This window comes from Amblyomma americanum, chromosome 5 (genome assembly GCF_052857255.1).
Source record: "Amblyomma americanum isolate KBUSLIRL-KWMA chromosome 5, ASM5285725v1, whole genome shotgun sequence".
NCBI lineage: Eukaryota > Metazoa > Arthropoda > Arachnida > Ixodida > Ixodidae > Amblyomma > Amblyomma americanum.
In genome coordinates this window covers 89,086,404-89,113,970 of record NC_135501.1, presented here as the reverse complement: position 1 = coordinate 89,113,970, position 27,567 = coordinate 89,086,404, and positions in this window count along the sequence as shown.

The window sequence follows — 27,567 nt, the reverse complement described above, 5'->3', positions numbered from 1 at the left end:
TATTGGTATCTGCAAATGCCCTCTATCCCATTCCTATAGTTATAGTTATTTCACATTCGTGCACCTGATCAGTGCTCCCTACCAGCCCTAATCACACGTTTTCCGTCAACTCTCCCATCGCCTGGCAACCAATCGTATAATGCTGTTCCGTTATGAGAGGGTTTAACACGGGTTTGGTTTCTCACATGTTAATTTCTTGACACACCGTTCTGGTCTGGCTGTCTCAGTGATTCATTACGCTTTGCTATTCACGCCTAGAGCGACTTATCAAGGTAATGTCATTGAATTGCAGATTAGTAAGGTATCCGTTAAATTCGTTAAACTAATATCAGCCCTAAACATGCGACAGTGGAAGTACAGACGAGACGGTTGTTCAAGGTAACGTGCTCAGAGCACAAAAACGACGTTACGAAAGGGACAGCAGGACACACACAGCGCTGACTATCAACACATCGGTCTGTTCTTTTTTTCCTTGCGGCTTAGTGCTTTGTTGACTGCATATAGTGACAATTCACTTGAATAAACTTTTGACTGGATAGTTAGCGCTGTGTGTCTTGTTTTTTTTTTCTTTCGTGATATTGTTTTCACGCTGTGAATATGTTACCTAAACACGCGGCGAGTAACATTGGCGAGATAGTCGCTCGCTGCGAAACAACGTTCCGCACTGGAACTCGATTGCTAACGAAGCTGCGGAAGAGTATGGTGGCGGTGAAACCGTGTTAGATATCTCCCAGTATTTTTGAATGGGACTTATCTACACTCACATTGTGTAATGCATGCATGACTGCTGAGGTTTACACTTTGTAAAATGCTTTCTCGTAATCAATGAAGAATATATATGAGAGTTCGCTATAACGTGCACATTTCTCCATCGCCTAACATATAGCGTGAATAATGTGTATTGTTGGGAAACCTTAATAGCCGGCCTGATTATTCACGTGATCGAAGTCCAAGATTTGTGCTCACTCTATTAGCAATTACCTAATTATTTTTCTTCAAATTCCGTTATTATGTCCTCCTGCTATACCTAATGCCTTTCCCGCAGTCGTCCGCTTCCTTATCTCCTGTCTACTTTTCTTCCAAATTGGCATTCATGTTGCGCATCTGTACAGTGGAGTGTGTTTTTTCTTTGCACACTGCTGACTCGATGTTTTCACGGAAGTTTTAGACGATCTGGTCATCTTGTCAGAATATAAGCGCACAGGCGTGTACCATCATCTGGGTTGATTTCTAATTGAGATTTATTACTACAATATTCGGCATTTTGTGAACACTATAAATTTCCTCTGTGCTGCAAGCTATGAACTCATTGACGAGGAATCGCACACCTATTTTTTTATGTCTGCTAATTCCGCTCCAGCATAGTACATGCCCCTGCTTAGAACTGTAAAAACCTCGTCTGTCGCTCACTTATCCCAATTATTATTACCTTGTTCCTTTGAACAGGGCTACCAGATATAAAGTGACTAAAAACGATCGTAGTGTTAAACGATGCGAGGTTTAGTTTCCAACGGCTGCCTGTCGGGAGCCAGAGTTTCCTAGCACCCTCGCGTCGCCACAGTCCTGATCAGCGCCTCGGTGATTTGCTCCAGAGGCGCTGGGAACTGAGAGCGCAGGGTTAATTGTTGGATTCATATAGGTAGTTGAAGCCAACTATTACAGCAGGGTTGATAAGTCCTTTACTGATATAGGAGTGTGTTGTCGGTAGCGGTCACCGATATTGGGCACCATGTCAGATCTTGTTATGCAATTCCATCAATACGCAGATATTTTATGTTGTAGAACTGAGCGCTCTTGTGCGATTGAAGAATAGTACGAAACCTACGCTTGAAAGCATGAATCTAAGATGATTGCTTTAAACTAAGCGAGAAATGGCGCAGAGAGATTTACTTCATATTTGCCGTAGCTAGTTCTAGACGTCTATAGGAGGAAATTGTTTTGATGAATCGAGTGAAGCTGCGACGATGAAACTGAACGCTATTAATAATCGGAATACGAACTTATCCATTCGTGAAATTAAAAATTAGATAGCCAAGGAAATAATGAACCACGGATGAGACACATAGGATATTTGAGCCTGCATTAATGTTGCAGCATTGAATGAATAGTTATTGAACGTAAGAATGCATATGTGCTGCAGTGGTGGCTTTTGTGTTCCGAAGATGTTTCCCCAGCAATAAATACAATAGTTAATGTGAGTATGGAAGAAAGCGTAGTGCAGTGAAATCAGCATGTGCAAATTAGTTTTACACCTTAATGAGAACCCTTATGTCTCGTGCTGTTTTTCTTGTTAGGCTGTGTATGTGCCTAAGGAATATTAAATGGCAGACAAGTTATATCTCGAGAAGCATCGCATGCTCAGGCGCAGTGAGTATTTGACAATCACGGAAAATATGCGGAGATTCAAGAAAAGTCATATGAAGAGACTGAATTATGACAAAGCTAGATTTAGAACCATGAAAGTCAGCGTGTTGTTTCAACACCAGGTCGCCAAGTTTGCAGCATCATCATTCTTATGTGTTAAGGGATCTATGCAGTTGTCAGATGATAGTGCGGCATTAACAGCGCCATATAATATACACTCAGAAGACGTAAGGCAAAATGACAGTTCACTAATGTATGTTACAAAAAAAGTGGTCTATGGTCCAAGAAGTGGTTGGCACTGCTTTTTTCTGCATTCACCCATTGCCTTCAACTGCATTCTCGTAATTTAACGAAGCTTAATTGTAAAACATCATAGTGCGGAAAACCGAAAATAGCAGACGTCAAGCCGCTTCCATCCAGGCTTCCTTCCCACTGTCTGATTGGCGCTTGGTGAATATGCAAGAGTTTTTCTATTAAGTTATCATCTTGTTGAGAGTTTCGTTGAAGATCTAATCTAGCCAAAGAATCTTAACCTTCTTCTCTTATAGATATTATATGGTTTCTACACCGAACTTAACCCTTTTATGTTCTCAGCAGTTACCCTCTGCTAGGTAGCCAAGCGTATGCTTATAATCATTTCTTAAAATATTTATGCTCATTCTTATCGATAGATATCTACCATATTGCGTTTCATTTAATAACTCGTTCCTTTAATTCTCCATCGGCTGGTATGGCCCTCGCTTAAATTTAATGTTTTATAATATTTGATGAACATCTCTCTCCAAAGTAACTTATTGGATCAAAAACTACTATAGACATATCGCGAGATATTCTTGGCTCGCGAGTTTTTGTCAAAACCATAATGTGCAGGGGGATGTTCACAGCTTTGAGATCCCTATAGAACTTGTCGAGAGAGAGGTGATTTATGATCTCTCTTATCAGCAAAAAAATTTTGAATTCTTAATTATGCTCAAGTTCTTAGCTTCTTAAACACTTTTTGTGCTGGTTGATTGCTTGGCAGCGACTGTGTTTGGAATCCACAGTTTTAAGCGGCGCGTTTCGGACATCGGAATTAAGTTTCGGGCACAGTCAGCGCACACGTGACCTCTTTGGCTTCATCTCGAACAAAGATTTTCGATATTCATCCTGTACAGTTTTAAGACTAGAGAGAGCTTTGGCAGCCAAATGTCACCACTTGTTATGTAGAACTGTGTGAAAAAATATTCCAAGTCTAGGAGACAAATATATAATATTGCTTTTTGAGGCTGTCGTCAAACAAACACGTTTGCACACTTTGTGCCCCGCAAGAAAAACGCTTTAGTAATGGCTCAGCGAAAGCGTGGTCACCAAGACAATTTTTGCCAAAAGTTCTGGCCTTCTATATTTCTGAGACACAAAAGTTTGGGTGACTTCCCAGTCTCTGATTACAATGTTCACTTAGTATTAGTGTCGAAATACACGATTACCTAAAGAACCACCAATCTATTTCGCACCATAGAGATAGTAAAGAGCAGATTAAAACACAGTACGGGGCAAAGCGCGATATTTCTCTCCTTATAATTAGACAGAATATAAACATGCAACCACATAAGCTTGATGCATAGCTGCTCCGACGCTCCAAACGGTCACTGCAGCCTAGTTAAAGGTTTTCCAGACTGGTCTTTTCTAAGCAGAAGAAAACAATTGCGAATTGCGCATTCGCGTACTTGAAAACGGTCGCAAAGCGTGAATTTCCGACCACCACTTTACAAACCACGCTGATAAATTATCCACAAATCCTAGATTAACGTAAATATTAGTTATTATAACTTGGTGCTAGTCTTATATTCGGCAAAGTTTAATTATTTTGCACCCAAAGTTAAAATCAAAGAATTTTGCTAGAAACAGCCTAACACAGGAAAAAAAAAGCCGAGATTGCGTTGCCCTGGGGGAATTATAATTAGAATATGCTTCGGGTTTTTGAGTTTTGCCTTCCCAAATGAACTCGGGCTAGGAGGGATGTTCTGGTGTAGTGCTCCGCATAGTTTTGACCGCCCCGAGTTTTTTAACGTGCACTGACATAACACAGGACCCGGCATCCAGCATCTCGCATTTATTGAAATTCAACCTTCAACCACGGCGGCCGAGAATGAACTTTACATTCTCGGGTCAGCAGCCCAGCACCGTAAGCACTGAGTCACACATGGGCTTAACAGATTCTATTTCTACGTTTCTCTAAATATTTACCTCTGTTTTCCTGCTCGAAAATGGCGTCTATTTCTGAACAACTCAAGCACTAAATGTCGACCGGAGCACTGAAGCCATGAAGAATCGTCTGCAGATACATCAAGTATTTTGCTTCTCTTAAAAAGAATCCTCTACAGAGCAGTGAAAAAGGTGACTTAAGATGATATCGACTGAGAAAGGTGGCAACTGCGTAAACATTTTCGGGAACCACAGTGCGAAAGCCAACAAGGCGGATAAAAGAGTTTCAACAGCTGATTCAGACTTAGGAGGAAGTTGGACTCAGTTTGGTCTAAAATTACATTCAAAACCTGGTTTCATGCGTTTTAAACCGAAGCAAAGCTGATGTCCATTTGACATGGCTGAGTGACAAAAGCTGTTTTACTAAAACAGAGAAACTCTTCCGATGAAGGAAGTATAGAAAGAAATATATGACTTATCCAAGCTCCACAAAGACTACGACTACAAAATTGACTACACTGGTCGGCCATGGAGGAAATAGAGTGCCAAGTTCGCACCGGCTACACTGCCTGTCATTCGAATAGACTTCCAATGATCTTTAGAAGTCCGTTAGCCCAAATTCATGGTCATTTATTCCAACAGTGATTTTAATTATGGACTCGCTTTTTTGCTCGAGGATAAGGCCACAAGGAGGATGAATCTTAAAATATAAATATATTTTACTTATGTTTTGTTCAGCAGGCCTGTGATCCTTTGGTGGGTGTGCTGTCAGGACCTTTGAAAATATTCGGCACTTTTGTGATTTTGATCATTCTGGATAAAAAGAAGTCAACGATTTTAAAGGTTTTTGTTGTACTTTGCCCTCCGCTCTCCAAATGTCCATTTATGAGAAATAAATTTCTACAACACGCCCAACGCATATCTTGGAGGATTCCTTATGCACACACACCGCGGTTATATCATAGAGAAACATACTTCGTAAAGAGCGGACACTCAAGCCGTTTCGCGGCCGAGCAAACAAGGGTCTGACCACCCGCCAGGCGGCCAATGTTTGCTTCCACTCTGCTTCAAAGGTCGACAGCTTATCACACGTCCATCGGGTTGCGTCCAAGCGCTCCATTTTCATATACAAGCTGCTGCTGCGCCTGTCATGTGCCGCTGGTTACGCCCACCTCAGCGCACTTTTCAACGCGTCTCTTCATTTTTTCCCGGTAAGTTGTTTCCTTTTGCCCGCAGGATTAATTTAGATGTTTCTTAACCTAAGAAGATTGTAGGAAGTCATTTTTTATTCTGCGTGAACGTATTTTGCAAGCGTAGCATATAATAAGAGCCGTGAGTCATCCGTTTGTTGTCTTTTCCGGAAGAGCATGTGTACTACTGCGAAAGCGTAGTTTTCGAAAAGTCACTCGCAACACGTTCGGTTTAAAACACAGAATTTATCATTGTTTCACCATTATCGTAACAGAATCCTCTTATATTGCGTGGGTCGAGCAGTGTAATGCACATTTGAAATCGACCACGTGAAAATACCTTCGTCACAAGGGAAGCGGGCAGTTTTGATCGTGATCGGTCAGATCCTAATCGGGTCTAAATATGCCTCGATATCGTTTGAGCCGCGTTAAGGAATAGTTGACTGCCATCGGAGCTTCGCAATCGAGTTGACCGATTGCGTTCGAAACCTACTGTGTGCTTTTTAGGTGACATAGAGTGCTAGGAAACGAACAGCAAAAGAGAGGAGCCTAAAATATAAACAAAAAAGGTTGTTTTAGACTGCAGTACAACAAATGCTAATACGTTTCTCATATCTGTGTGAGCACCGCCGACGTAATGTATTTCAGAGAATTTCAGGTGATCGGCATTGATAGGTACTTTTTTTAGCCATAAAACTAAATTGAAATATTTTTTTTCTGGAAAAAGTAATATACAAGTACTCTTTTCTGCCAACTTGGCAAATTTAGTTGGGTGCTTCGGACCTGCTTAGTGATATCTGTTGCGCTAGGGCGGTTCTTACTCCTGTTCCTTGGACCGCTATATCAGCGATCATTTTCCATCTCAATTGAAAGTCGGATCCCGGTAGAGGGCTCGATCACCATCGAAAGTGCCTACGTGAAGGGGTATACGAATATCCTGGCGGATACTGCTATCTACGCAACTATTCCAACAGTGTGCGATCACTGTAAAATGAAAGTTTATCACTGGTCCGTACCGCGTAAAGGTACGGTCTGGAAAAATACCATAGTGGCAACCATTGACAACAGTCATGGCTTCATAGACAAAAAATTAGTTTACGTCAGCTCATTTCCGCAAGGGATTGAAGCTGAATAGAATTTTACATGAACGATATGTTAACATACTTGCCTGCAAACACATTATAAATGTCATCAGCGAGCTTATTTTTCTTTTCTGTCTGTTGTTGTTGCGATATATTTCTCTTTGCCGTTTGATGACTGCAACAATCTTTACAGTGTACAAAAGCTCACACTAATATGCCATGGAGCGGATTAAATTACGGGAGCTACTGGTGCGTTTTATGGTGTGGGAACAAAGGGCGAAGACAAAGGAAGCCGGGGACGAAGCTCTTATGCATTCATCATGGCAGCAGGGGATTGACGCCTGTTTTGTGTACTTTAAAGAAAATAGAAAGCAGTGCTGCCAATCTCTTGTTAGAACCGGCTACTATGCGCATTTTGTTTAGTCAGTCAGTAAAGCGAATAATTTCAGGTTATACTGCGCCATAATTGTTTCAGTTCGAAGGCTTGGATCGAGTGTACCAAGAGGGGCAACCTGTTAGAAATGTCGCCGACCCAGCCGTATACGCCATGCACCGCATCTGCGGGGACCATTTCCCCGCAGATGACTGCATGGACCCCGGGATGACTTCGCTGAAAAAAACGGCTATTCCTACTGTTCAGCCTACAGGATACTTGGATTTTCAGCTCGCTGAAGGTGATTTTCAGTTTGCGCTTCTCGTGTATTTAAAAGTTTGACAAAATCGCCGAGCCAATGAAGCTTTGAATTGTCTTTTTATAGCTACAATCTATGATTACCACAGGACCCACTCGATGTAATCCCAGCGATTGAAACGTACATTTCACTTAAATATATACAACTCGCCTTTTCTAGCATTTACGCCTCAATAGAAACGTAGATAGCATTCGCTTCAAGAAATCAGTGTCTGGCAGACAGATGGACAAATTTAAAGCCTGATGTCTGCTTCTCATCGCTGCCAATAGAACACAGGGTTCGCTAACATGTTTACGTCGCTATGTTCATTATTTCGCTGATCATTCATTACATCTTTACTTCCCTTTGCTAGGTTCGATAATTAGTAAAGATATTGACTTAATTCTGCACATGTAGGACATTGCTTATAGAAACTTGTATTTTATTATTGTTCTCAAAGGCAACTGCAGCCTTTTTTGAAGAGACGATTTACGTTGTTGTTGTTTGCCATTTGTCCATATTTGTCCTGTTTTAGAACAAGAGTGTTTAACCCGAATGTGGATTTTGTTTGCGTGGTGTCTACACCCTGACCAAAAAATCGCAATTATCGCATTTTACGAAGAGTGCAAGCTTACTATTATGTTACTATGATGTATTGCATATCCTGTGCTAGTATTTCTCAACAGCCTATGAACATATGCCTATCGCTCAAAGCTGTTGATGTGCAGGAATCGAGGGCGCTATACGTACCTTTTTAACCCGTTACTTGTGTCCAGCTGTAGATAACGCCTTTTCTGTTGTTCGCACGGATGATGCTTTATATGACAAACCCGCAGAGCTTATGTGCAATATTTTTTGTTCGTGATATGGTGCCACCCGCTTTACCATAACTTCTTTCATGTTGCTTTTGTATTCTGATGTATGTTGTAAAATGTGTGTGATCCAGCATTTTTTCTGTACAGTTAATTCATAAACAAGAAAAAATAAACTCTTTGTGTGAAAACAATTTCTTGTGTATCTGCAACTGAAAGAAGCGGCTCAATGACGGCACAAAATTAAAGTAAGAACAGCGCTTATTGCATTATTCCAATCCAACCCCCATGAGTTAATTCAGCTTGCGTACTTCGAGAAGCTAGCTACGTGGTATTTCGAGAAAACATTTGCGATCCTCTGCGATCCGAGAGTTTATTACGTCTATGTGTATGGCATGCTTAGAAGTGTAATATTAAAGCCCTTGTGGTTCACTTGGATGATGTAGTTGAATATTTTATTAGCCAAAGGTAAAGCAGAATCGAAAGCATTGCTATCAAAACCGAAACTGAAACAGAGTTGAAGCAGGGTCCTAAAATCTAGGAGGACCAATTTAGGGGTCTGACCACCCGCTCGGGGCACTGACAGCAGTGTAGTAGCTCGGCCGCAGGGCCCTACGGGAGTGTCCGCTCTTTACGAATTATGTTTCTATATGGTTATATTATAATGCATGTTAGGACAGGCTTGACCAAAACTTGCCGATATTTTGTGTAAGACCGTCTGGCACACTTGAAAAAAATATAGGGGAGATTGGTATTTGGGTTATGTAGTGCAGCTAGCCGAAAGCTCTCTTCTGAGATATTCAAATGTTCGCGTAACCACATGAGCCGCGGTGTGTGGTAGCCCGCTGAGCCCATGTTTTACTTCTATAGAATGAAGGAAAGAAGGTTGCCATACATTATTTCACGTGCAGAATATTTTTTAAAGAAGCGCAAATTGCTTTGGTTGTCTCCTTTAATTTGGTACAGCTCGTTCCGTCACCCGTCGGCCCTGCGGCAACTGAACAAAATTGTAATAACGAATGCGCCAAAAAGGCATAGAGCGTTACTTCAGTGTCACTTTCAAAAAACAAAAAAAGCTGCGGTTGTTTCGAAATCCACTGATGTGGTCTATACACCTACCAGTAAATCACAGACAACAATAGCTAGTTTCCCAACTGCAAAACCCCGTGCCAATGGGGTCCAGCGCCCCAGCGCTAGATGTCATTATAAGCACAGTATGACACTGTAAATTGGGACGTGGCTTTCTGGAATACATTCCAGCGCGTGGTACTGGTGGCGTGTTGAAAAATCTCCTAGATTAAAAAATAAGCATAAATTTGTTGACATACACTAAATAAGGTCTAAAAAGTAAACAAAAATGACGAAGAAATATAAAACTGAGCACCTCGTGACTGCCTGCCCGACACGCTACCATCTACACCACACCGACAAGTGAGAGAAGATTATAATATTTTTTTTATATCAAGTCTGTCTCAATATTTCATTGCCACAAGGTCAAGTGATAAATGACTTGCAGCAGCAGCTACACGATTACCGCGGAAGGAGCGCTAAAGCAGTCTACCGGCTGTGGGTATTTGGCTCTAATGTTTTGAATCTCTGCGCGCACAATAATGTGCATAGAAACATTTTTCACGGCAATTTTTAGAGCGCTAGCTATTTCCCGTGCTCCTATACATTGCACAGAATTGTCGCTAAACACGGACCTCAGGTGAAAAAACTGGCTGCGTACAGAGCGATGTATCTACACAACTAGCCTACAAAGCAGCGAGGGCCATGTTTTACTTGCCGCTAATCGCTGTGTAGGTGTCCACACATCAGGGAGCGTGGAACGATTGACGGCTCGTCAGCTGATATTTACTACATGAAAAAGTGCGAAAATGAAGAGGGGCACAGGATACCGTAGAGACATGCCCTGAGTGCTATTGTTCTCTTTAAAGACTGTTTTACCGCTTGACAACATATTTTTTTGTTTCATTACTTGTGCACTGCCGATTGCATTGCACCGCCGTCGGATGATAGCAGGAACTAGTATGCTCGCTTTTTCATAGTCATTGTTTGAAGCCTACGATGAAGATAACTGTGCATATTTCGGCGGTAAGCCCAGTATTTCAATGTCTTCATGACTTTTCTTGACTTTTCGTGCAGGCAACCTTTGCGCTTGTTCTTCGCCAAGTGATTGCCCACTGATAACACAACTTGCCCAAGCACAGCCGCCTCTGTGTCTCTGTGTTTAGGCAGCTCGGCTACTGATCCGCAGTACCCGGGTTCGGCCCCGACCGCGGGGGCTGCATTTAGATGGAGGCGAAATGTTATGGCGCCCGTGCGCTGTGCGATATCAGTGCACGTTAGAGATCCCCAGTTGGTCGAAATTATTCCGGAGCCCTCAACTACGGCACCTCTTTCTTCCTTCTCTTAGTCCATCCTTTAGATCTTACATTACGGCGCGGTTCAGGTGTACGCCGATATATGAGAGAGATACCGAGCCATTTCCTTTCCCCGAAAATAACAATTTTCAATTTCCAATTGCAAATAGCACGCATAATCGAAAACAGCCCCACCCTCCAACCTATAACGAAGAGCTACTAATTACAAACCGCCAAGAACCTTTCAAGTGACTAACGAGAACAGGCTATAACTCAACGGAGCCGGCAGCTTGGGGCGTTCCCTGAACTGCGAAGCCTCGGGCTAGCGAAGAGATACAGAGCTCGAGATCGAAACACAAAAACACCCGCAGAAATGTCACAGCAGCCCCTCCATCGCCTTCCCTTTGTTTCTTGGGTCCATTCACAAAAACATTCTGTTTAGCCTCGGTTTTTCTGTCGGCCTTTGGTCCTTCCACAAGGCCGGCTCCGTAGCCTCGTATACATGAGCCTGACGTTGCAGGTCGAGTCGGGGCGCGCCAGATGTACCGCTGACTCAGCCCGACTAGACCACGTTTATATGAACCCGTTTTCTGTCGGGTAGAGGTAGCTGTTACCCTTAGCGTAGAGCAAGCGAACCACGCACAGGCGCTAGATGGAGGAACGACCAGGCCCTGCGCAGCGCCGCAGACTAGAGAGGAGGCAGGAGAGGAGGCGCTAGACCGGCGCAGTAGCTTAAAGACCGTTTACAGCGCGCAGTTCCTTCCTTTATTACCAGATGGCGCCACAGATGCGCTGCGAACACAGTGCCATTACGGCCCTTTCAAGTCGCTGGCGTGCATGCCTAGACACGGTAATGAAAGTATCGCGGGTGGCTACCGAAGTGTTCTTTCTGCGAAGATGGGGGAAGGCAGAGGAAATACATGCTGTATTGTGGGTTGCAAGAATTGCTACAGAGTTCAAGGTGCGGGAGGCGATCGTTTGAGAGCATCACGGAACCAAACTGCACGAGGACGTACTGCCCCTGGTCGCGCCCGTTCGCCATGCACACTTTGCGCCCGGGCAAACGCAAAGACGTATGCCGGCGCTAGATAGCCAATATCGAATCGATTCGATCCTGGAAATTTTGCGAGGGTAAGTGCACAACATAACCGAATGAACAAGCTGTTCCGCCACCGAGACCGTCACTTTATGCTTTCATTTGCTGTGCAGCTGCGTTTGTGTGTAGTGAGACCCCATTGCTCGTTAGTTAAGGTGTGCGACCATTAGAGTACCAGGACTGCCCGAGGCCGAAATAGGAACGGAAAAGAAGCACGACGCTCCTACGTGCCGCTACTGCATGCAGATTGTGCAGAGCACAGCTGTGCGAGCGGGCAACGCTTACCGTAAGTCCGTGTAATACATGCCATATTGGTGCTACTGTCGAACTTTGCTTGCTCCAAGTAGCGCTGTTTTCGTGGACCACAACCGGACTAAACCAATTGCGTTACGGCCGCTGTGCTGGGTGGTTGTCACTTCCTTGTGGCCCATGTGACACATTCACAAAAGCGACTCCGTCGGCTAGCGCTGAGTGAAACTGATTACTTACCACTAACGAGACCTTGCGCACCATGTCTGCATTTCGAGCATGGAGCGTACAACAGTCTTATACGTGAGGCCGAGATAATTGGGAACTTCGTGTAGTGTGCATGCGTTATAATAATTATACCGCGGAATCCTTCGACACGATTGCACTTCAGCTCGTGGAGGCTGCTCGATGCATGGTACTGCTACCGTATTAGGTAATTTTGTGTCTATGTATACTTGTCGCGTTTCTGTGTTTAATAAACCTGCTGAAAGTATTTGAGGTTTGCTAAGCACAGTTAATAGGTTGTAAACAAATTCGTACGATGTGCATATGTGAGCGTTTCAGAGCTGCTGTCGCTGCTGTCGTGAGCGGCTGTCGTTTCAAAGCGGCAGGTCGCTGTCGTATTGTACACAATACGACACCGACCTGCGCTGCCGCTGGGGCATAAAATTTTGCCGTTTTAGATGATAACAATAAAAAAACTAACCAGCAAAGCTTTCCGCGGATTCAAAGACAAGCATTCAGGCGATTCATCCATTGGCTCGAAGAGGCGGATAGCTGAGCCGCTGTCCGCGACATGAAGTGCGGGGATGTTTTCATGCTTCAAGTGATCAAATTAGCGTTCTCACATGTCCTTATAATCTTTGGACAAACCATAGTGTCGTGTTCCCACTCCTTTACAACCGTATCAGCCGAAAGACCGCCTGTCGGAACCGAATCATCAGACGCAGCAGCAGGCGCACGCCAAGCGGTCAGGAAGCGTGTAATGGCGACGTGCTCACGTGATAAAAAATGGTAGCCCCCATGATACATACGCCACTGTAAAGCGTCTATTCTCGTACATGCTCCTTCGAACCGGGTCGGACCGAGTCAGCCCACCCACTGCAGTCGGGCTGGCCCAGCCCGACTCTACGGTCGCTTAACTCGACCCCCTAGCGTACGCTTGAGCACGACAGCCTGTCCGTCCCAGTTCCACAATCCCACGCGACTCTTCCATGAAGTAGAGAGGTCACTCTGACTCTTCTACTCTTTGACTGTGTCCGGTCAGTGCGCGTTGACGTCATGCAGAAGTAGTCTCCCGTCTTTTCCGCGTTGTTTTGGGACAAGCTTTTCTGCTCTTCTGTGGTTGGGTTGAGCGTGAGGGGGCGAGGGAGCTGCGAAAACACGCACTCCTCATGGTTGACTTTTCATCATGCAGTATTTTGCGCATTCCCTCCTGTTTGCTTGATGAATCTACGATAGAAGACAACAACGCCATCCTACGCGTACGTCGAGTGCAAGGATGGTGGAACCCTATCGTCCCAATCGCAGTGACGAAGGACTTTGGTGAGCAATAACATTTTAAGAGGGTCGACGGGAACGGCGGTGAAAAAGGATTTTAGGACGGCGACGTCTTGGTGGTGGGATGCAAGTAGGTATTTGAAGTCCCTCTGTCGTTTAACTACTGGCTCCACCTCAGGTATACGCTCGGCGCCAACGGAAATTTTCGAATAGTTCACCGTCTTTCCGTGACCAGCCATTTGTGGATTGTACAACGCTGATGGGTCTCGGCGTCCCAGTGAGGCGTATCGCGAATTGTTCTTGTTATATGCCGAAATTTCTTGTCCTTCTCAGTAACATGACTGGGGTTAGTTTTATGTTTATATCCTTTCTTTACACGCGCGAGAGCAATCAGTGAGAAGCATCCTGAGCATTAGCAGCTCAAGGCCCTGAACAAACATTGCGCATCGATGCTGCGGTATGGGCCGTAAATAAAGTAGGATGACCACGCAAGCATTCTAATCATCTGAGTTAATGTTAATAGAAGCAACCTCTTTGCACACCAGTGGTGGAATAATGTTACACACTGCCCAAGCATATAGGTCCAGCGGTCATGTGATGTCTGGCTTGTCAGTGTCTCCTCGTTCGTTCTTTTTCCTTTTGTGCGTCTATATTTCTTTTAAAGCGGTCAGAGTTTGCTACTTACGTTTGTCAAGTAAGCATGTGTCTTCAGTGAAGGTTAAATTGACCCAAGCAGTTACAGCGCCTCAATTGATACATATACTTGCGATCCGTTATATATGTGCTAGTCTAGCGGCCATCGAAAGAGATCCCCCCAGGACCAACCTTTGCATAAAATTTTGGGGCCACCTGTCTAACGCAGAATGTTTGCAGTGGTTTCAGATGACCCAGCATGTTCCGCAGGAAAATATTATTAATTTAGGACGACCTTATTAATTTAATGTATAATTTTGTAACTGACATAACCAGGGAACACACCGCATATCGCGAAGGTGGCTGTAAATTGCAATAGTAGTGCAAAATTCATGAGGTACATGGCGCCGCTTGTGTGCTAGGCGGGATGTTTCCGGAAATGATACATCCGCGCATGTTTTCATTTGGTGTTCTCCGCGTTTGCTGATCACACCGATATTAACACATGAAGCACCCGTAGCTGACGCTCTTAAGTGGAACTCTGAGGCACTGTTGGCGGAGAATGTTTGATCTCATGCTATTGTCAACTTACGGTCCGTGTGATTCTGGGTAGTGCCTTCTGCTTCTTTTGATACTTTTTAATTCAAAAGCATTATACGGTTTTTTCGCATCAGTAAAATGTACCCAAAAATATTTTCCACTCTATTATGTCCTTCTGTGGAGATAAATGTGCGATAGTTTGATTGCGTTAGGTAGTGGGTGATTAGATCTTGAAATAGGAAAATTTGGTTGATGAATTATAATTAGGTAATATAATAAATTGAATTAATGAAAATAAATGCTGTGTTACAAGCAGATCTTGTGCGGCTCATTTGATGGAAAACTATGTAAATGCGTGAGAAGGCTTACTCAGTATAACATTAATAAAATAAAACAAAAGACATAAGTAATAAACTAAGCAGCAAAAAATGAGAAAAGAAAAAATACTAAGAATAAATAATTATACAAATAAAATATTCAAATATTATTTACAAAAGAAAAAAAGCGCGATAAATAAAGGAAGGTAAAGGCTCTCGCATTCCCGCTCTTAAGCAGACTTAAGTGCAATAATGTCTATTTTTTAATTCTTATTTCTCAGTGATTACTAACTACAACCTTTGTCCGTAAAGCTCCGATACTAAGTTCATTAAAAAAATGCTTTTAACATTGAAACCATTTGTGCAGCACCCTTTGATATAGTCTCTCTTCCAGTCTATAGACAGCCCTAAACGCTTCTTGAGGTCCCGGAAATAGTTGGAAAACGCCTCTTTTGCCAGGGCTCTCAGCTCCTATGTTGTAGCGTGTTGAATGGCCTTCATACTGCCCATCCAACGATATTTTAGGGCTCTCCTACCACAAAGAAACAGAAAAAAATTGCAGGGGAAGAGGTAGAGGATAAGTACAGTAATGCTGTGCTTGGCAAAAAATTTTGTCATGCTGAGAACAATGTACGGCCTTGCGTTATCGTGGAGAAGGCTCCATTGTCCAGATGCCTTAATTCAGGGTGACGGCGTCGAAGTGCATCACGCATGTGTTGGTAAGCTTGAGTTGAGTTGAGTGGTTGTAAACTACCGGTAGGTTTAGCCTTGGAGTTGCTGCCGGCAATTGCTCCACCGTAGCGACACCTAAATAGAAATCACAGAAACACTGTCCGCAAAAACCCAAATAGACACTCCTGAGGTCACCATGTGGAGGCCAAATCCGTGTCCTGCAGGTAAAGTAGAAGGCGAGAAGCACCCCTTCTACTCGACTGGCTCCCGCGCAGGAAAACAATATCCTGAAGAGAACTGTGAGGAACTCCTGCCTTCTTGAGGGATCCGAATACCACAGCCCGTTCCGCGTTGTACAAAGTACAGCACAAGAGGTAATGTTCTATGTCACCACACACACCACACGTTGAACACAATGGTGACAACGCTAGGCCAGTCTTATACATCCACGCCGGCGTACGAGCAGAATCCGTGCGAACGCGGTGCAGCAAGGTGGCTTGGTACCTTTTGAGACCCTTGGTCACACATGACTGATGAGGAGAGCTCCACAAAGAACTGAAGTGGCACAACACCACATCTCTGAACATTTGCTTGACTTCATGAGGGACTCCATGTGCTGGAATCCCGGAGAGAGCTTAACACATAGTTTTATGTTTACATGCTGTTTGAGGTGGATGGCCATCTCTCCACATTCACTCACAGTAGAATGCGCAGACGACTAGGGACAAAGTATTTTTCTAGATGTAGTGCCATTTAGCGGCTGCCACTACAATTAAAACATATAACTCAGGTTAGCTCGAAAAGATGGTGCTACACATGTGCACCAACATTTGTTATCGGGAATTATTTCTAGGGAAGAAAATGAATCAGTCTTGAAACTTTACGGACAAAGATTGTACAATATGTAGACGTGCAGGCTGGTTGGTGATTCATACTTCTTTTAAAAAGCGCCAAGGACGCGGACCCAGAAGGGACGCACTGGATACATACAACTACAATCACATTACCGATCACGATCGTCGAGTACAATCACAGTTATCTATTAGCAGTCATGAATCACTGCGGAGGTTACAGTCCCGGACATAATACGGAACTTCATACACTTTATTTGTTTCAGTACACTGAAGCACAAAACATCACTTATTCATGCCGTGCAATTTCTGATGCCTAATTAGTACATGTGTATTCATTTTTTCATTACTATCATATCAGCTGCCACCGTTGCTCAGTGGTTATGGCGCTCGGCTGCTGACCCAAAAAAAGTAGATTCGATCCAGGCAGAACCGGTCGAATTTCGATGGAGGTGAAATTCTAGAGGCCCGTGTAATGTGCGATGTCAGTGGACGTTAAAATCCTGGGTAGTTGAAATTTCCGGAGCACCTCACGCCGGCGTCCCTCATAGCCTGAGTCGCTCTGGGACGTTTAACACCCATCAAGTAATAAACATTAAACTTTATCTCTTCGCCTCCTGGCACTTAAAGCGTCCGCAGATGTGGGAGGCTGTTTTGGCCAGCTCAGAGCCGTATATTCAACTAAGGCTTATGACCTAGGCAGCAGAAGTCGCCGCCAAGCATGACATGGAGGCCACGGCCTGCAGCCGGAAAGCCACCCTCGGAGCGGCTGCACTATAATTTTAATTTGTTTTTGGGCTTCGCCAAAGAAAGTTTCTCACCCCCGGCACCGCGGCCAGGATCGATGACTTGTCTTGACTGCCGTCATTTTTCTCCTCTTTCAGCAGGCATCCCTTGGGATCTCTTGGGATTCAGCGGAGTTCACGGCGAAATGGATGACTTTCTTTTGGTCTCCTTTCTGGCTGACCATTACAGCCTCCGAGGACTCCACATTCCTGTGTGGTTTTTGTAGCTAGGACATGTCCACACCATGTGGATCATGTCTGCAATTTTATTACAGTGTTTCCGCCTTGGGTCGTGCATCGGCGGATGCCATCTGTTTACTGCTACAATTTTTTTTGTCTCTTCCCTCACGGCGAAGTTCGGGTGCCCACCAAGAGTTGTGAAACAGTCACTGCGTCATTTTGTTTACTCAAAACAAATTTTCATATACAGGTAGGATTTTTCCCTAAGGTTGGAGATGGAAGGCGAGAGGTGATACCCCTATCGAAAAAAATAGCTTGGGTTTAACTACTGCTGAACTTGGTTAGAGAGTGAAAACTGTCGTCTATAGGTTAGTAGACGCAGCTAGGCGTCTGTAACGCTGAGTGCGTTCCGCTCACTGCATAGGCAGCTCGCCCATCCTGCCAGCATGACAGGTGGCAATTAATGGTTCATCGCTACAGGCTTCTCACCCAGTTAACGCTGCGGCCTCTTCTACCGCTAAGTGTCGAATCACAAGGTCAGAGGTCAAGGCTAAAGGTCAAGTGTGTGCGATATTATGTTGGGCCACATATGGTAGGGCCAATAGCCACATTGGACCTCTGGCCACTTTGAAGGTCAGTCGGCAGCGCACGGCAAAATCGCCTTTACCTAGCATAGTGAAGCTTTCGCTACAGCATTTAGTACTTATGCGTCATATTCGTCTAGCCCATACGATATTATGGAAGATGTTTCATACGTTCTCACCAATACCAAACGTGCCCACATATGTGGTAAGTGCCATATTTCTGGTTTGTTAGACAATTGGAAAGGTAAACGCCGGGCTTGAATCAAAAAGATAGGAATTTAATATAGGTCTCAAACAAATCAGGAATCTAAAAAAGGCAAAAAAATAGCAGTGCGAAAACCACTAGCCTCGAGCCTTAAAGTTTTCGAGTAACTATATAATGAGCACCCCCATTCGCCAATACTAGCCACTATACCAGGACTGGCATTGTTTTCTTTGTTGCATGAAAATCAGTCTTACTGAGCTCCCCTATTAATTACGTGCACGCATAGCCCCCTCCCCCCCCTCCCGCAGTGCAGACACATAATCTTACGTCTCCCTAAACTGCACTCCACCTGCACATTAAAGTTGTGGGGGGCACAGAGAGGTGTCAGGAACCGGCAACCTTTCATGCCGTCGGTCCTGCGCAACATACACACCCCGCAGCAAGACGCACTGTCCACCGAACAGAGACTTCGATGCACGAGGTGGCTCTGCGTGTCGGCACATCATGCTCCTCTTTCACAGGCTAAGAACTCCAAACAGCCTTAAGAGATCACACAGAATACCGGAATACTTCAGTCCACCAAGATTTGCACTTGAAACGACAGCATTATTTTATATAATAAAACTAACCCTATCCTCTTCATTACTTTGTAACTGGACGGCAAGACGTGAGGTCAAATAGTGATTGGCCTGATTTAGGAAAAGGAACATTACAATTGGAATTCCACTGATATTGTAAATCTTAATGTGAACTGTGACAAGCATTGAAACTTCTTGCTCACATTGCGCGAATAATTTTTGCAACAACCTGACCTCTGCCATGAAAATAGCAGAAGATATTCGTTGCGGAGCTTTAAGACGACTCAACAAAGCAGAGAATGCAATGTTTGCCTCACATCTAAGCGTGTATCGAAGTATATTGGGAACGCCAAACGACATACACAGATTGGATAAACGCTGTTTACAGCAAGAAAGAGGGCACAAACAATGAAACATCGAAAAATGTGTAGAACATGCCAACGGTTTTATTTTCATGGGCTAGTCCGTCATATGTACTTGGTTATTAGTCGCTTGTGTTCTGTCATTGATGAAGCACGCGCGACTGTACTCGAGGCAGTCATGAAGGGCCTGCGGTGGGCATAGTCAGGCTTATGATGATGACGATATGTGAGCAGATACAATTTACATTGGAACTCCTGTCTGCGCACGAGTTCCCGTGTCAGCTATGGTATATTACATATCAGTACATACAAGCTGCATTTCCAGCGCATGTAAAGTCATAATGTACAGATATGTGTTCATCCAAGGCATTCGCGACGCGTATAAGCTCGCATTGATCCAATTTGAGTTCATATGAGGCAAAGTTGTGACACTTTTAACTCGTATGAAACGTGTGTTCATACAAGGCACGTTTCTGGGCACATATAGATAATACGGGCTCATACGAGAGACATTTGTGATGCCCATGACCTTGTATGAAGAATATATGTGTTCACAAGAGGCACATATCTTGGCACAAATAACCCACATGGTGTCTAAATGAGTTCACACGAGACACATTAAGCTCATATATAACACGTATGAATCAATACGAGACACATAAATTTACGTGAGATATTTCTATAGGAATTGCAAGAAGGCAAGTCGCGCTTTTCGGGTGTGCATAGGGGAGACTTTATCTACAATTACATTTCATCACGAGAAAAATATTAAAAATTTGCAAAGAACTATGTCATTAGCAATGTACACCGGCCCATTAAATCAGACTTCAGGGTAGCTTCATCGTAACCAGTGCTTAATTTTTCATGACTGCTGATACACGGTTTAGAGGAGAAAAAAAATTATTATTATTTACCCAATGACGCTATTTAACGGTTCTTACTAAGCTGGTGAACCGTGACATATGCAGAAACAACACGAAGGGGCTCACCAGAAGCGGCTGTGACTACAAGAACTTGACATTAACATAGTCAGGCGCCGCGACTCTTATCACCGCACCACTGTACGAAGTTCAGTTCGCGAGAGGCATGTACGGCAGAAACGATGGCATGAAACATAATGAAAATTTCAGAACTTGCAGAATATTGTTACCATGTGACCGAGCGACGAATGAGGCACGATAAATGATGGCAGACATGTTATTTAATGCAAGCTGGCCTAGCGCGAGTGCTCCGTACCGCAGCACTGTCAGCTTCGTCGTCTTCGTCACACTATCGGGTGCCATGATCATCCCTATCGTTGAAGACAAGACGCACGAAATGGCGATAGGTTTCAAGCGATGGTTCAACAGTTAGGATAAAGTGATGAGGTGCTAGCCGCCACGATCAAGGAGATAAGGGAATAATTCCTGGTCCGAACCTTCCGGAGCGCAGGTCGCCAGGAGCCGACGGCCGAAGCCCCTGGACACGCCGTAGGCCTTTGGCAGGAGGCTCGGTCCTCGCATGTGGGTGGCGTCTCAGGTTGATGGGGTCGCAAGGTCTGGTCATTGCGTCCGCTAAGATCGTCGTGCCAGATGGTCGGGGCTGGACACGGCGCGCGGGGGGGGGGGGGGGGGGGGGGAGCGGCGAGGCCGTGTCAAGTCTGAAAGGCTGTGGCATAGCCGGCCGCCGCAGGCCAAGAGCTCACGGCCGACGACCACGAGTTACGGAAGACGGCAAAGCGCCAGGACAAAGATGGGGTTGATACTCCGCACCTCGCATCAAATGTTACTTGGCGAACGGCCGAAGAATGAGAATGAGGCGCGTTGAACGATTGTAGAGATATGATTTAATGTCCGCTGGACTAGCGCCAGCGCTTCGTACCGCGACACTTCCAGCTTCGCCGTCTTCACGATATATTGAGAAATGTACCTTCATGGAAGCTCCGCTAATGTATTTTTATTAGTATGAACTCTGACTTTCTTGGCATTCGACGATCAGGCATTTCGATGAGAATTCTTGTGGAATTCCTTCAGCCTAAAATGCTGCTACGGATTAAAATAATGGGACAATAAACAGCGCGAACAATGATACGATCAATCTTCAAGGACGCCACCTCATGTTAGCTTCGAACAATAAATACGTTAACCTTTCACTTGCGGCCAACGCAAACATGGCTCCTAGACTGAACACCTAAAGTAAAACCTAAAGGATCAGTAAGGCGCACCACATTGATAATTTAATTTCGTTTTTAATAAGGGAACAGGTTTTAAGCGAACCGGAACAATGCCCAAAAACACCTCCGGACAGATGCGCGCACTACGCTTGCTATGCCAGCACTAGTATACTGCGCAGATTATATTCGGTTTTGATTCCTACCATATTTTTGCTTTAGTATACGGCTTTATGCACTTCGCTTGAGAATACTTGTTGCGGCTACACTAAAAACAATTGCTGGCATACAGCTCTTTTTATTCTTCGTTACAGCCATATTTTCAAATTACCGCACTACCTCCCGATTTTCTTCTAAAGGTGTTTTGCTGTTCACACAAAGTTTGAAACCAATTGTTCTGTCCTTGTTTTACTGGTATCTTTCTGAAACGTTCAGTATGATGACTACCTTCAACAAGTTCGATAATTGCAAAGGTTTTAAAATGATCACGAAACTTATCTTCATCACATGTCCGATCATTTCCTTCAAAGTTTTATTCATCGGCCACGCCCAAGACTTTAAATAGATAGAAATCCGCCCGACTCACTCTGTTTCTCTGATCATAACTTATAGTAAAAGTAAAGTTGTCAAAATGGTTCTTCCTTCCTTGGCCTTCACTTCCTTCAAGATGCTCGCTCATTTGGCTTTGGACGTGAAGCCGACAGTCAGACGATGGACAATCGATGACACACGAACGAACAAAAAAACTGGACAATTTTAACACTGTCACAACAGCACAGAAACAACTATACACAGATAAAACAGAGGCTATGCCCTCAACTACCAAAGCTGTATCAAATTAATGCTCGAGCTCAAAGCTCGCTCCTCACGTTTTGTGGAAAGCCTGGGTCTGCCTACATCGCTGCGCGAAGTATGACCAAAAACTGTCTAACAAGACGCAACGCGCTCTTAAATAACCTCGATCGAAAGCTCCAGAAAGGCGCGAGGGTGTTCAAAGATGCAGAAGGCGTCGCTGCACACCTTAAGCTAAATCTCCCCTCCCCCCCCCCCCCCCCCCCCCCTGTTTTCTCGAATGCGCCAGAACTCTCTGGAACATAAATCCGCGCGCGCCCCGCCTAGCCAAGGTCACGGGGGGAGGATTTCCTGGCTCTGATTTCCAGCAATCGACCTCCGGCCGAGCGCTCCTCCTAAGGTTGGGATACATCAGTAACGAAACAGCGGATAGGGAAGCAGGCATCCCCCGATTACATTCGCCGAACCACCAGGGTGTGCCCCCTACCTAGGAACATGGACCCAAACTTGCACGCGGCAAGGCGAGCCGCAAGGGCAGGTGACATGATCAACTGCGCAACACTGAGAGGCTGTAGGGTATCCGACGGGGAAGAAGCCGCCGTAGCTCTAGCGGTAGCGGAAGGGTACCGTAGGAACGAGTCGCTCACAATTCTCACGGACTCGGAAACGGCGCGCAGACACTACGCCGCAGGTAGAGTCAGCAAAGGGGCGCTGCGCATAATCCTCCAAACAGGGTCCCCGAGAACACAAATACAACAAAAGATTTTCTAGGTGCCGGAACACGTCGGAGTGAAGCGGAACCAGAGGGCCGATGATCTAGCTCACGAGCTTACTAACCGAGCAGATACTGAATTATCACAGAGGCAGGAGAATAACGTATACCCCGCCACACCCACTCTTAACACAACACGAAGCAGTCGGCTGGAGAAGACTACAGACAGGAACCTTCCACAACTTGCGCACACTCCACAAAATGTACCCGAACCAATACGCGGACACATGCACGTGGTGCGGGGCAACACCCACGTTATACCACATCACATAGGAATGCGAGAACAACTTCTTCTTCCATAAGTTAAAAGAGCCCAATGCGGAACAGTAGGGGAGGGCCTGCTCACCGACAGCGAGCTGTCGGCCCAAAGAGGACTAGTGCAACACACATGCGAGGTGGCAAGGCTCCGTGGGGCCCCGGAACAAGGGAACCAGCCACCGGATAAACCGGGACTTCAGCCCAAGGAATGAAGCATCCGGAAGCCGCTAACACCTCTGCTTAATAGAGCAATAAAAGTTTTTTCCTCCTCCTCCTCCTGGCTCTGGTGGTGTGATGCGTTTGCAGCAGCACGTGCTATCGGGAATGCCCAGAAGTTATCAGTTTTAGCTGTGCGTACGCAACGGCTTCGCGTACGCAATGAGTTTGCATGGACGGTAGTGCGCATGCGCGGAACGCAACCGCAAGCCCTGCATCTTGCGTACGCACGCTAGCGAGCGGACTTTCAGTTGCGGCCCTCGCGTGGCTTGCGTGGTTAACGTTGACAAGATGGCGGCGCCCTGCTCGCCAGCTTCGGAATAAATACAGGTCACCACTGGATTCTCCGGCGCAATAGCTCGTTCAAATGGTAGCTGTTCGCTTTTACTTCGCCTACTCTTGCCAACACGCAGCGGTATGAGTGATAACTAGCCCCTGTTTTTCAGATAATTTGGCGATTTTCAAGCTCCTATGAATAACTAGCTGCGGTGTGCTTTCCTTGTAGTAATGACACCTGGCGAAGCAGTTTTCTAGCTTTTAATCAGTTCTTACATTTTCATCAGTGTGCATAGTTTTTGTTCCTTGAACAAAAACCTAGCAATGCAATCACTCTAGTTTTCAGTAATCACGCACGAAACTTTATTCAACCCAGTGTTGATGCGCTTTGACGTCTTGTCACTTGATGGCGCTAGTGTTTACGCGTGCGCTTGAGGGACGCTACGGCAAGGCCAACGTTTTTTGATAGGGGCAGTTGGAAAACTAGCCCCCGGGAGTCGGCCCCACTTCTTTCGCCGCTTTCGTCTCAAAGAGACGCGAGAAGCATCTCTACGGTTTTGACGGTACCACGTAAGTTTTCTAAAGTTTTATCTTGGCCGCCGCTGCACCCATTGGCTGCGCTTGGTCTCGAGGAGAGTCTGCTCCATAACTGGTCTACGCTGGCTCGCGCCTTGCATCATGTGCGCTGGGTGCAGCTGCTTGAAACCGCGCTCGTCCTAATATTGCGAAGTTCGCGTGCGCTCTACGCCGGCGGTACAAGAGGCCAGGATGCTCGTGGTTGAACTATTGTCTGTCGATCCTGGCTGAAACTTTAAGGTATTCTTTCCGCAGATCCACGCCGGAAAATCAGAGAAACACGATTTGCTGCTAACCCCTTCGTAGTTTGGGTTTCTCCCGTGTGTAATATGCGGTTGTGCAAAGTAGACTGTAAACTTCTCTCAAATGATTAGACCACTAAAAGTTGAGTGTGTGTAAATAAAAGCTGGCAAAAGCTTATAAAGACACTAAATGTTTTGTAATAAGGAACGCCTTACAAAGAACTGCGTCGCGAACAACCAACGGTACTGTCAAGGCACATACAAGAGGCAGCGGACAGCCCAGAGCACGCACCAGGGACGGAGCGTTCGGCGCTCGAGCTTCGCAGCGTTCGGCACTTCTCGTCGCCCCCGTCGTCCCCGTCGTCCCCCGCCATCATGGCGGCCTAGGCCAATTTGACGACGGCGGGGTCGTAGTATGGTTTAAGGCGGGTCGTGTAAGCAATGGAGCGGCCTCGGCTACGATGATCAGGGGATGGCATAAGGGGTTTGATGAGGTAATTGATTAGGCATGTCTGCTGAAGAATACGGTAGGGTCCCTTAGTAGTTGCGAATAAGTTTGGAGGAAAGGCCGGGATCGAAGGAGCGTACCCAGAGCCAGACCATAGTCAGGAAGGTAAGCGGGAGGAAGTGCAGGGTGATCACGGGTGGTATTCTGCTGCGGCTGGGCGTGTGAAGTGAAGGACCGGGCAAGCTGTCGGCATTCTTCGGCATAAGTTGTGGCTGGAGAAAGAGCTGTAGATTCGGAAGCATCAGGGCGGTAAGGCAGAATGGTTTCTATTGTGCAAGAAGGCTCAAGGCCGTGCAGGAGAAAGTACGGAGAGAATCAGATGGTGGCTTGAGCAGCGGAGTTATAAGCGTATATGACAAAAGAGAGAACGCGGTCCCAATTACAATGGTCGGAAGCGACGTACATGACCAGCTTGTCGCCGAGCGTGCGGTTAAAGCGCTCAACCATGCTATTTGTCTGGGGATGGTAGGCGGAGCTGGTGCGGTGAACGATGTTTCATTCCTGAAGGAGAGCTACAACTTCAGAGAGGAAGGCCGGACCTCTATCACTGAGGACCTCTTTGGACGCACCAAAGTGAAGAATAATACGATAGAGAATGAAGACATGGTCGATGGCAACGATGATCCAGTGGTTGCCGGTTGATGTGCTTGGAAGAGGGCCGTAGAGGTCGATGCCAACACGCTCGGAGGACTGCGCTGGGCAAGGCAGCGGCTGCATAGGTGCGGCGGGTCGACGAGATGGATGTTTTCTTCGCAGGCATGCGGTGTAGGAGTGAAATAATTAGAGGACATAACGGGCCATACAACGCCAGTAGTATCGATACCGTAGACGGGCATAGGTCTTCAAGAATCCGGCATGGGCGCAGTGGAGATCATCGTAGTAGGAAGAGCAAATGAAGGAACGCATATGTGTCGGAATGACGAGAAGGCACTTCCGACCATCCAGGGAGGTAGTTGCGGCGGTAAAGAAGCTCTCGGATGGCGAAATGGTGGGACTGACGACGGAGAGCACGGAAAGGAGGTTGAGAAGATTGGCCAGATAAGAGATATAAGAGGCAAGTGATCCATGGGGCTTTGCTTTTCTCAGAAGTCATATCAGCGGACTCAAACGTCACAGAAGGCAGGGAGGATATAGAAGGCACTGCCTCAGATGGTAGAGGGGAACGTGAGAGTGCATCAGCATCGGCATGTTTGCGGCCAGAGCGATAGATAACGCGAATTTCGTACCCTTGGAGTCGCAGAGCCCAGCGCGCCAGTCGACCAGGGGGATCTTTCAAAGATGACAACCAGCAGAGTGCGTGGTGGTCGGTGACAATGGAAAAACGGCGCCCGTACAGGTAGGGGCGAAGTTTGACAATCGCCCAAAGGATGGCTCAACACGCCTTTTTGATGACAAAATAATTGGCTCCAGTTTTTGTGAGTGTTCGGCTAGCGTAAGCAATAACGTAGTGTCAAAACCTTGCTTGCGCTGAGCCAGTACTGCACCGAGGCCGACGCCGCTGGCATCGGTGTGGAGTTCTCTTAGAGAACGAGGGTCGAAGTGACGAAGAATTGGTGAAGTGGTCAGGGGCGACGGAGCGTCGTAAGCGCTTCATCAGAGGCTGGCGACCAGGCTGAAAGGTCGTGGCCGGAAAGAAGCTGGGTCAGGAGGTCGGTGATTGTACCGAAATTGCGGACAAAGTGGCGGAAGTAGGAGCAGAGGCCGACGAAGCTGCGGAGATCTTTTACAGAAGTGGGCTTCGAAAATTCGATCACAGCTGGCAACTTGGCCGGGTACGGGAGAACGCCATCCTTCGACACGACATGTTCGAGAATAGTGAGCTGCCGAGCTCCGAAGCGGAGTTTTCTCCAAATGAATTGGACGCTAGCGTCGGCCTGGCAGCGAAGAACAATCTCATGGCGCTGGAGGTGAGACGAAAAGTCCGTGGTCAAGATCACAACGTCGTCTAGCTAACAAAGGCATGTGTGCCATTTGAGCCCTCAGAGTATGTTGTCCATCATGCGCTTGAATGTATCGGGTGCATTGCAGAGGCCGAAGGGCATGACATTAAATTCATAGAGCCCGTCGGCTGTGACGAATGCAGTTTTTGGGAGATCGGCCTCCGGCATCGGCACCTGCTAGTAACCGAAGCGCAAGTACAATGAAAAAAAGAACTCAGCGCACTGCAGGCAGTCGAGGGCGTCGTCGATAGGGGGGAGAGGGTAAACGTCCGGCCGTATAAACCTGTTCAGACGACAGCAGTCGACGCAGAACCGGATGGAACCGTCTTTTTTCTTGACCAGAACCACCGGCTATGCCCACGGGTTGTGCGACGGCTGTATCACGTGGCGCTTGAGCATGTCGGTCACCTGTTCATCAATGATGCGGCGCTCAGCGGCTGACACGCAGTACGGACGTTGGCGCAAAGTGGCACGGGTGCCAGTGACAATATAGTGGGTAACGGTGGCGGTGCGGCCCAAGGAAGTTTGCTGGTAGTCAAAGAAAGCTTGAAAACTGTGCAGAACGGCAACAATCTGGTCTTGTTGGGTAGATGGCAGGGCGGCATCAACAGAACTGTGAA